Source organism: Carassius auratus, unplaced genomic scaffold, assembly GCF_003368295.1.
Source record: "Carassius auratus strain Wakin unplaced genomic scaffold, ASM336829v1 scaf_tig00050961, whole genome shotgun sequence".
NCBI lineage: Eukaryota > Metazoa > Chordata > Actinopteri > Cypriniformes > Cyprinidae > Carassius > Carassius auratus.
Window position 1 is genome coordinate 18,565 of NW_020527181.1, and position 11,932 is coordinate 30,496.

Here is an 11,932-nt window from a genome sequence, read left to right on the forward strand (position 1 = left end):
TACGAACAGAACTAAAAAGAATTGAACAACAGAATTGAAAAAAAATTTAATATAAAAATGGTTTAACAGAATAAACTGTGATAATTATTTTTCCCCCCTTCTATCTCCGTTTTACATTTTAGATTGTTTGTTGTTTGCATTTCTTAGGTTTCTAAAAAGGTTAACAATGAAAAAGTGCTGCAAAATAGCTGTTCTATTTTGCAGCAAAAAAAATTCTACATCTTGCTTATAACATACACAAATACCTCAAAAGGAGGTCATAAGGTGATACAGAGGTGAATATAGTTGGAGAGCAAAACTCATGGATACAAGTCATAAAGTGGATGCCAAGTACAGCTTGTAGTTGGTTCTTACATCAAAAGCTATAAGTTACTGAACAGTTCAATTTTGGGTGGTTATTCATGTTGAAATCTGTGTGTGATGTGACACTGTGGGGACACGGTGACAGCCTACCGGAGCCGCCTACTGTTTTCAGACACTCTGGAGAGGTTGTGACCTTTAACCTTTACTCTATGACCCCCACACAATGAGCCAGAGCTAGTCTGGAGTTAACTAAACACACCCCCACACACACATATATATAGGAACAATGTCTAAAAGGAAAACTAGGAACAGTAAATGTTTATCCTGAATGATTGTGGATAAAACTTTGGTTCTGTTTTCTTCTTCATCAGGTTTCACAATGATCCTTAATGATGTCTTGTCGAGCGTTAAGAAAACCAAAGACAGCATTGGGAAAAGAGAGAAGAGTTTTGTATCTGACTCACTGAGGACTGTTCTGTAACCAAGCCATGCTAGTCACTGCAGTAAAGGCAGTGTATTGTTTTATGAATGTTAGTGAACAAGCCATGGGGACATTCACTGCAACCAAACATGCTGAAAACTCATTGCTCAATCAGTTTGAGTTTGCCAGGATCATTGTAAATAGTAAGAACAGGATGAAATGTGTTTATATGTAATTTATGCACTTTAAATCTTTTATTATTATCTTGATTAAATAAATAAAAATATTGTCTTTTCACCTAGTCTTCATGTGTCTCAATTCATACTTGGCACAGAAATGTACAAGTTGTTAATGAACGAAATGGGGGGAGTGAATGAAGTCCTATAATAGGATCAATAGACTGCCTGGTTTAACAATTGGTTTTGACAAACCTGGGATTGTTTCGTTTTTGATTGACAGAATCTGAAAAAAGCCACCGACCAGAAAGTTCAACGTTCCCGATTCCAGATGGAGACTGTTTTACCCTCTTTTGCATGGATACATACATATATATATATACACACATATACATATACACCTTATCTGTTGAATACTTCTCTTAAAAAAGATGTGACATATTCAGCAACAATGTTAAGTACTTGCATCCCAAATTTCATGAAATTAAAAGAATTTGTGATATCAGAGATGACCTCTGCAGACCCTCATAACGATCAACATCATTAAATTGCTGAAAATAAAATATCTCTGTGAAAGGTCATGTGGTGCAACCCATCAAAAATTAGACAGATACTTAATTATATTTACTAATATTTGTAACAATTCTTTCACTATCACAAATTGTTTAAAAACTTAAACTTTGAACATAGTATCCAAGTTTTCCAAAACCATATGTAACCAACATACAAAAAGTAAATTTCCAAGAAGCAAAATTTTAATCTAGTATCTTACCATATGCACATTAAAAAAAACAACCAACCTAATTCAATAAAATCTGTGAAAATTGTATTTCAAAAAGTAGTTTCAATAATTTTATTCACATTACTTTACATAAAAAGACAGCAGGTCATAACATCTGTGACATAAAGCATTAGTACTAAAATGGCCATGTTTTGAGAATGGCTCCAACACATACACACCACAAGAAACATTCATCTGACACATTCCTTACACACAAACACCAATGACACACTAAAGAAACCAAATCAAGTATGATTAACTATCACTGTACCCACTTATCCATGCTCTCACAGGCACAAACAAGGAAAGCCACAAGTTACATGATAAAGCTTTTAGTTTGATTACATCTCGCTATCCCATAAACACCTAGTAAGCATCTTAACCCGCACATTTCTGCAGCAGCGGTTTTTGACTTCCTAATTGCAGCCATTGTCTACCCAGACTTGTCATGGAAACATGAAAGCGCTGTTAGAGAGGTTACCAGACTTCATTTCCCACCAAAAGCCTTCTGATCAGTCAGCCATGGCTGCCGATGCCAGTCAAGATAGACACACACACACACACACACACACACACACACACACACACACAAGGCTTCAGAGCCCATCATGAGTCACTCTCTCTGTCTGCATGCGTCAGGCTCTGATCTGCTGGCCGGTCAGCGTGAGGATCCTCCTGCTCAGGACGCTGTTGTGCTGTTTGAGATAATCAATCAGGTCTGCCTGCTTTTCCACCACATCCTCCAAACTGGAGCCGTCCCTGTGAAATAAACCACAGAACACGTGCACCTGTCTGAACCGTCCACAGCACATGGGATTGAAATGTCAGTGTGTGTGTGTGTGTGCGCCAATGAAAACACTGTCCAAACAGAAAACACATTCTATTTAGGGACGCCCCAGCACTGACTGTTCTGGGAGAGACAGAGAAGTATATATATTGGTCAGAATGAGATATGAATCTACATTTTGTTAGACACCAAACTTGTTTATATTGGAAAACTATTTATTTTAAAACAGGTGTACGAGCAGAAAACAATCTTTCATAAACTACAATCATTTAACTAATGTAGGCCTACTACGAACCACTGGAATGAAGAAATTATACATCCATAGGGCCCAACTTTAAAAAAAAAAGGTAAAAATAAAAATAAATAAAAAATATATAACTTGAACAAATTCACACACACACACACATGCAAGGTCTAAGAAAACATTAATTAATTAGCTATTTTTTATTCGTTTTTGAAAATGAACATTTGGCTAGAATTTATATACATAAAATATTTATTATTCAGTCAACTTCAGTGTCACATGACCCTTCATAAATTATTCTAATGCTGATCTGGTGTTCAAGAAACGAACAGAAAAAAAGCGCTTTTATTATTTTGTTTTATAATATTTATTATTATTATTTGTTCGCAATTTTGTAATAATGTGAAAGTCTTTACTGTCAGTTTTGATCAATTCAATGCTTCCTTGCTGAATAAAAGTATTTTTTAAAAATCTTACAGTTCCCAAACTTTAAAATGGTACCATATATATTTTAATATTCCCAGGGTTCAAGAAAGACTACAACTTTCTGTTGAATGTTTTAAAATGAAGAGCAGTTTTCTATCGTGAAGTAGTAAGTAAATTAGGCTGCTGATTTATTTCTTTAATTTAACAATAAACAAATTCTAAGAATATTGACCAACCTATTTTATTTATTGGACAGATATAAATAAAAAGCTAAATTTATCAGACAATTTTTTTTATATTTTTTTTAAGAACAACACTTCTTTGATCATTTACCAAGGACAATTTGTATGTGTGCTCCTGGACGACCAATATACCTTCTTTGAGAGAGTAGACAAATTTAATTGAAAATGATAACACATTTACTATGAAAAATGCACATTATCCTCTAACAAAGGCTGTGGGTTAACTTGAGCTGACACAACCGGAAACTAATACTTTTCAAAATGGCTTCTCAAAATGACCAAATATAAACAGATTAATATTTCTGCTCAGTGTATACGACTCTTTCACAAATGTGTTTTACCTGAAGCCTGTCTCTGCATGTGATCCGCTGGAGCAGCCATGAGAGCGCTCCTCTTCTGTCACATCAGGATGTGGCTTCTTGCTATTAAACTTCACCACATGCACTAGAACACAAGATGATAAATATACAAAAATTAACAAGAATGTAGTTTTCTCATTTGTTTCTCCAATGCCTTTCTTTGTCACAGTAATTTCAATATTGCAGTCTGACACCAGAAAATCTAGGAATTTTCATCATCTGGAACTGAATTTTTTTTTTGAATCTATCTATTCCTTTACAATCTCATTCTTATACGAACTACTTTAACTTAACAAACGGGCAAAGTATTTAACATTGAAAAATCAGACGGTGTCAATTGTTGTTAGCTGTGGTGTGTGTCTGACGATGCAAGACACGCTTTAACGTGAGCTAGGTGTGTGTTTGCAGGAGTCATGTTCTTCACCGTAAGGTGTGCTAGTAGACGCGTGGCTAGTGTGTTTGTGAGCTTGAGAAAGCAGGGCAACTGTGTGATTTCACACGTCACTTCCCTCCTCTCAATCAGCAAACTTTCACTCCGTGCACTACGACAGAACAGCAAGTTTAAGCCATTTCAAAATATGTGCAAGATGTCAAAATAGTGCAGATTGGGGGAAGGGGGGTCAATTAATCACCTGGCAAGTAAATACATTTTTTTTTATAAAAAACATTTCCTCTGATAGCTGGAAACTTCATTACCATTCGAAATAATTAATAAGATGACAGATGCCTTATGTCTTGAGCGATGATGTGTCAAACAGTTGACAAAAATCACTGAGATGACACTTATATTTCTCTTTGCATTCCAATACTGAAATAATTACATTCGTCACCTATAAAATGCATGAGATAGCTTGTGCTATACGATCAAAACATTTTTAAACACATCTGTCTAAAGATAATCAAAGTGGAAAATATCTCAGGGTCTCTGAATACATTCTAATTACGCCATAATGACCAAAAACTGTAACAAACAACCACACCTGGCCAACCCATACAAACACACCCATCAGATAAAGCTGCTCTTTCTTCAATCACCTGCAGGAAATGGGGGCCAACAGGCCATTGAGTTGAGCAGGAAGGAGATCAGGGATTCCCTCTGAAGAGATAATGCACACCTTTTCTCTTGCTCTGAAGTGTCATAAGTGCTACTTATAACAGTAAGTTAAGCTCAAGCGGTTCATCCGAGTTTAGATATGCAATGCTGGAAGGTTATTAGGGGTGATTTGTCAGCTGTGTCACAGCCTTTAAAGAGTGTTTTTAAATAGAAAGAGCGACAGTCACACATTTCTTAAATCTCCGCTAAACAGTGGTGCTTCCCTCCACAAAAAACACCGTAAAAATAGACACCATTATAGCAATACACAGCTAACAGTTAATAATTCATTTGCATTCACATACTTAGTATACACTTAAATTTTGCACACAATATAAATGTACATACATAACTTCACTTTGTAATATACCTGCCGACAATTGTCATTGTATATTGTCATTTACTGTCTACATATTTGTATTTTTTATTCTTTTATTATGTGTTTTATGTTCTGTCACTGTCATTCTATTGTACTGCGGAGCTTCTGTCACGAAAACAAATTCCTCGTATGTGTAAACATACCTGGCAATAAAGCTCATTCTGATTCTGATTCTAACACAATGTTGCACAAAAGTTTAGGGCATAGAAACATTTTGCACTTTTGTGCAACATATCCAAGCTCTTAGAACTCAAGCGGATTTTAATAAAAAAATATAATGCACATAATTATATCCTCTCAAGCATCATATTTCTGCATTCCACTCTAATGTCATCCTGAAACACGGAAACCCAAGCGCATGTTGTCCATGCATCACGGTAAAACAATGCAGGTCCCAATCACCTCCCTCTCCCCCTTTGAAGAGCCCTAAACTTCCTTTGAAGTGCAGCGGCCGCATACGCCCCATACAGAACACTGCATTCATGTTCAAATGAAGAGAGAGAGAGAGAGAGGCAGAGATACAACATCATAGAAGACACTTCAAAGACCCTGGAGCATGACTCGGACCTAACTGCACCTTCCTTTAGGAAAGGGACCGAGAGATGGATATATGGATAAACGCTGGTTAAATAGATAGAGATCACTCGTTAGCAGGATAAATACATTTTTGATTGAGACCTGGGTTTATTCTTTTGGGAATAATCTCATGTAGGGGGTTTCTTTAATTTGTAGATTAAATTAAATTCACAAATGTCTACTGCCATTTTTTGTATTGTTTATTAAAAATAATATTAGCAGCATTATTTAAGTGAAAAAGCTGAAACTGATCATTTGAGAGTTTGGTCATTTGCAGCAGGTTTCTAAGCATAATGAATTTTGTTCTGCTGATCATTTGAAAATTTGTTTAAAAATGTTAGATTTTTTTTTTATTGTGTCTCATTGGAAGCGAAATTAAAAACAGAAAAGGGGCAGAATAGTACATAATTCTTATTAATTTAACAAAACATTATTTTTTATAAATGTTTTTGGAAGAAGTGTCTTATATTCACTGCTGCATTTAATACAGTAAAACTGTGATTTTGTGAAATAGTATGAAAATCTAAAATAATGGTTTTCTGTTTTAATACATTAAATACAATGTAATTTATTCCTGTGACGCAAAGCTGATTTTCCAGCATCATGACTCCAGTCTTCAGTGTCACATGATCCTTCAGAAATCATTCTAATATGCTGATTTGGTGCTTAAGAAACATTTTTCGTTATTATCAAGGTTGAAAACTGCTTTTTTTGTGTGTGTGGAAACTTATATTTTTTCAGAATTCTTTGATGAATAGAAAGTTCAAAAAGATTTTTTTTTTATTAAATTAAATTAAAACATTGATATCTTTTATAAATGTCTTTACTCTTACTATTTGATCAATTTAATGCAATCCTGCGAGATAATAGCATTCATTATGAATATTTATAATAATTTAAAAACTTTTAAACACTTGTGCATACACATAAATACATAAACATGCATCTGAAACATTACCCTCACCTCATGCATAATTCAGAGTGATATAATAAGACACGAGGTGAAATCTGCTGATAGTCTCATTGATAATGAAGTGAGCAAGTGAGGGTATGTCTCTATAGATAACGTGGTCAAGCTTCACTTCCCTAATCATCTCTGGAATCCAGGCACTGATATGAGAATGTGTGTGTGTGTGTGTGTGTCTGTAAACAGTAAAGACAATGCCATGGTGGATTCAGGTTGCCTTTGGCAAAGATCAGCCATGTGTCCATAACAAGTCTCTTCCCCCGAAACATAGTCCTTCACTTTAACATCTCAAACAATCCCTCTTTTCTTCATTTCGTACCACGGGGAGCAAACTGTTTGTTATTTTATCATACACAAAATGCAAGAAAAAGAGCATGAGAGGGACAACAGCTGCATGGTGGGTTTCTAAAGGGGTAAGGACAGAAGCTTGGGTTTTGTAATGCATGCTGGGGGAAGGAGTGCATGTACTGTCCTTGTGGCAACTATTACTTGCAATTAGCCATCAAAGCGAGTGAATATTGTGAGCAGTAGCATTTCAGAGAACAGGAAATTATATGTAATGATGTGAGTCACATGTTTTCTATAAATAAACTAAACAAACCCACAGCCAGAAGAAGAACAACAACAAAAAAACTAAATGTGTAAAAACTTCAGTTTCATGGACCATGCGTATTGCCATTGTCAGGTGTGGAAATTAAAAACCCTGTATAAGGGAAGGTGAAAAAAATGGGAGGTTTGGTGCATGATTCTGTGTTATTTACTATATGCAGAAATATCATTCCGAATGAATGATGAAGAAATCTCATGTGTGTGTATGTGTGAGCACCTGTATATCGAAGCAAGCATATAACTGACAGCAGTAGCTCCAGACAGATGATGGCCAACAGAAGATATACAGACAGATTCTTCACACTTGCATCCAGCATAGATGATGGAGCAATTACAGTCAGGATCGCTGCATTACCTACGAAAGAGAGAAAAAGAGAGCAATTATGCATTATATTAACCACTGATATCCGTACCAGCAATTAAAAATCCATTCCTGTTGATATTAATACATTTACCTGATTATAATTTAATTTGATTAGGCTTCTTTACAAAATGATAAAATGCATGAAATCTGAAATCTGGTCATGGTTCAGTTCAAAACACATCGAGTATTACGGTATGACTCACAATTATTTAAAAAAAATATAAAAGTTTGGGGTTGGCATGATTTTTTAAATGGTTTTGAAAGAAGTCTCAAGCTCTCCAAGGCTGCATTCATTGATCAAAAATAAAAAAAAATTTCAGCAACTTTTCTCCAATGTTAAGTCTCACATGATCATTCAGAAACCATTCTAATATTGCCGATTTGCTTTTTGAAGATACATTTATTATTATTATTAATATTATTATTAATAATAATAATAATGTTGAAAGCAATTTTGTTTAATATTTCTTTGGTAGGTGTGATACTTTTTCAGCATTCTTTGATGAATAGTAGTAGTAAGTGCATTAGAGCAGCATTTATTTAAAATTATTTTTGAAAGAATTTAAAAATCTTTGTTACTTTTCATAAATTGAATGCTGCTTTCTAATGCTTATCTTCTTAGTTTCTTTATTTAAAAAACTGTTTGGAACGGTGGTGTAAATGTCATCATATAAGAAAATGAGAGAAAAAAAACAATTAGACTTAGTCATGAAGTGTATTTATGATTTAAAAAAATGAAAGCAACTGTGCATCTACTATGAAATATCATAATCAATATACGGTATATTTACAGTCATAACGACAGCTTCTGTGCTGTCATCTAGTGGCCATTTGTGAAATATAAAAAAAATTTGGACATGACTGAAAGAGCACTTTAGCATTAACAAAAGATTTTATTAATAAAGAATGACTTTATAAAGTGGTAAAAACCATGATGGGAGAAATTAAAATTCACCTGCAGAATGAATTAGCAGAGGAAGGTTTTTAATTCCTCGGGTCAGTCTGTAGAAGTCCAGATAACCTCTCCGTCTCACGGCGCTGTGTTGATGCTGAACAAATCTATCATATATAAAGACCATCACCCAGAGTGAAACTTTCCCCAGTAACACCACAGTCTTGGACTCGATGCCATGCAATGCTGCAGTGCACTCGGGAGTGTGCTCATCAGATATCCAGCAAAATACTGTGATTAAAATACATAGCACCACATAAACCACCTGCAAACAAGAAACAGAGACGTTACACAGAAAGCACTCAGAGGAAATTGTTTAGTACTAACTAACTAACTAGTTAATTTAAGGTTAAAGATTCTTCAAAAATTTATGTTTTACAAACAAATAATCAAAGTCTGAACATGCTTTAAGAGTTTTTCCTTTGTGGGCCAACATTTAACACTGATAATACTCACTATTTGTGTCTTGTTTTTTGCCATGAAATAATTTTTTTTTTTAAATCTTAAGTTATGTCATCTCATTCTCAACTAAGTGCAGTGAAAACGGTTTGTATACTCACATGTAAAAAGAGAGGACACCCACTGCCCACTGAGTGGGTAATTTCTGAAACTCTCTCTTGATCACTGACTCGAGTACATCTTGGGATATAAGTGGTCCATCAAGAGGGTCATCGTCAGTACTTTGAGTAAAATCTACATTTGTGTTAGTCTGGCCACAGAAACAAGACAGACACATACAGGTAAGAATATGCAGTGTAATCCATAATACACTACAACAATTAGCTGAAAGCTGCTTTGCAGGCATTAAATGCTACTTTGAACTCATGCATTTCAAAGTGCATAAACTGTATTAGAGCCTAATAATGGCTCACTATTACACAAACATTCTGTTAAAGGCCCCTTTCACTAGTTGGACGACATTGGGAATGGCGCCGTTATCAAAACATTTGGCGAAACGAATAGCAGCCACATAGGAGTCATCGAAAGGGGTTTAACTCTGATCATAAGTGCAGTGTATTTTCTTCTTCTACTACTATACAACATGCAGAACACGTGTGTTACTTAATACACATCAAAGCAACGGCGTGTCAGATTAGGGACATTTGGAAATGAGTGACGTTAGTTTTACAGCTGCTCTCGTGACCCTGTTTTCATACAAGTAGAAAAATAGCAAATTAAATAAAAAGTTTATACGCACGCCATAAGCCGAAGTACGATCGGACTCCATCACACTGTCTGATCAATCATCACGCATTAAAAGGAAAAGAAGATCCAGATTTAAGAAAACGCTCCGTCCAATATTTCTAAATTAGACTTCCGGGTGGCAATATCACCAATCCTACTGCGAGAAAGGGTTGGCTCATGAATATTAATCACGTGACGTGACGCTCGTCGTTAAGATGTAGGTGATTGGCTCAAAGCGAGCTCAAACTCATGCCTCACGAATGTTAACCCGACTTTTACACTTTCCAGATTTTTTCTTAAACACTTTCAATGGCACATTCATTGTAAAAAAAATAAAAAAAATAAATAATAATCTATCTAGCAGTCTACCTCATCTATAGACTGTATGAAAACATTTTGCTTCGTGTTTTGTCAAATTTAGTCTTATTCCTTAAAAGCCAATGATAAAAATTGCGTGCGGAAGGCTTACAAGGAAAATAAAAATCTCCAGTCCGTTGTTATTCATAAATTAATTTACACATGTAGCACAAAATAAATTTTGGCGACGTGATCTAAAAATATTTTCCCACATTTTGGGATTTAAAAGTGTGCACATTCATCATTTGAATTATTTGTGACCATATGTTTGTATACCTTATGCCTGCAGAGTTAATCACAAAATATTAATATTAAATAAATAAAGATATTTATTTATTGTTTATTACTTGTATTTGTGGGTCAATATCACTGTAGGGTGCCTTTTGGTGTCCTGAATATAAATAACTAATTTGCCATGATAACTCAACATACAAATGACTATGAAAGGTGTGTGTTATATTAGGCTAAGTTTTTTTTATTCATAACAGAAGCATCACTTGGCTCTTTAGAAACATTTTCAGTATTTTCTTTAGTTTTGTATGAGATGATGTATGTTGTTTTGCTATGTCCCAGGCACTGCTCATTAAATTTGAGTAAAATAGTAAAAAAAAAAATTGTTTTCTTATTAATGTTTTGTTGAATAAGATATTACTTAAATTGAGTTTATTGGTCATTTTGTAATAAAAACAATATTTTTATTTAATAAAAAATAAGAGTTTGTCCATGTCCCTTGAATGGTTGTCCACCCTGTCGTATTGCGGAATCTGTCCCTTTAAGAAGAGGCCATCACCACTAGTGACATCATCACAACAGATTTTATTTATATCTTCAGTGGCGGGAATTTCATCTGCTGAGGTGAGTAGCAGCTGACTTTTCAACTGACAAATTTTCTTAATATAAGTTTGCTTACTTGTTTGCCAAAGCTTAACATGTCCACCCTGTCGCCATAAAATATTACAGGAAGTGATTAAAATACAATATTTTAAAAATATGTAAGTTTAAATATACAAAGTTCTCTTCAACAACCAGACTAACTATTTAGCTAGTCACAGTTTGTTGTAAGCTAATATGCTAATTGAAGCTCAAAATGTCCACCCTGTCGGCCACTTAGACTCGATGGGGTGGACATACACATGACAGGGTGGACATAGCATTCATTTGTAGTTAATATTACAATTTATATAAATGTTATATTACATTTTATAGAAACATCTGCCTGCTGTATATTATAGATGTAATAAAAAAAATGTGATTGAGATTGTAATTATATATTTATTTTATTTAAGTTGAATAATTGTTTCATTGTCATATTTTGTCATGCTTTTTGTGTTCTGCTTTATGTGTCCACTCCGTCGTGGGCTCGTCCACCCTGTCATCTTGGTATTTTTATTTAAAATAATATTTAAAATAATAATGTAATCATACCTATATAATCCATTGTGCTAGGTGTGGGGGCAATAACATGCAAACAAAAAACTGCGTCCAAATATTTCTCCAAATAAGAAAAAATACATGTGCGAATTGTATGAGTTTCTTTAAAAAAACATTGTTTACATATAATCTTTTATGTATTTATAATTTGAAAGCAAACAAAGAACCCTGTTTAGGAAAGGGACATCATACCTTTCAGAAAGTATAATTTGTGTCTTAATAGTGCAATGAAAACATATTTAACTGTAATTTATATGTCCACGAAGGTGGACATATCTAT

The 11,932-nt window shown here is 34.4% G+C and overlaps 1 pseudogene; it reads right to left on the bottom strand.

Moving 5' to 3' along the window:
• Positions 1–1,724: 1,724 nt before the first annotated feature.
• LOC113089752 (transmembrane protein 192-like) lies at positions 1,725–10,027 on the bottom strand (annotated as a pseudogene).
• Between the last annotated feature and the right edge of the window lie 1,905 nt (positions 10,028–11,932).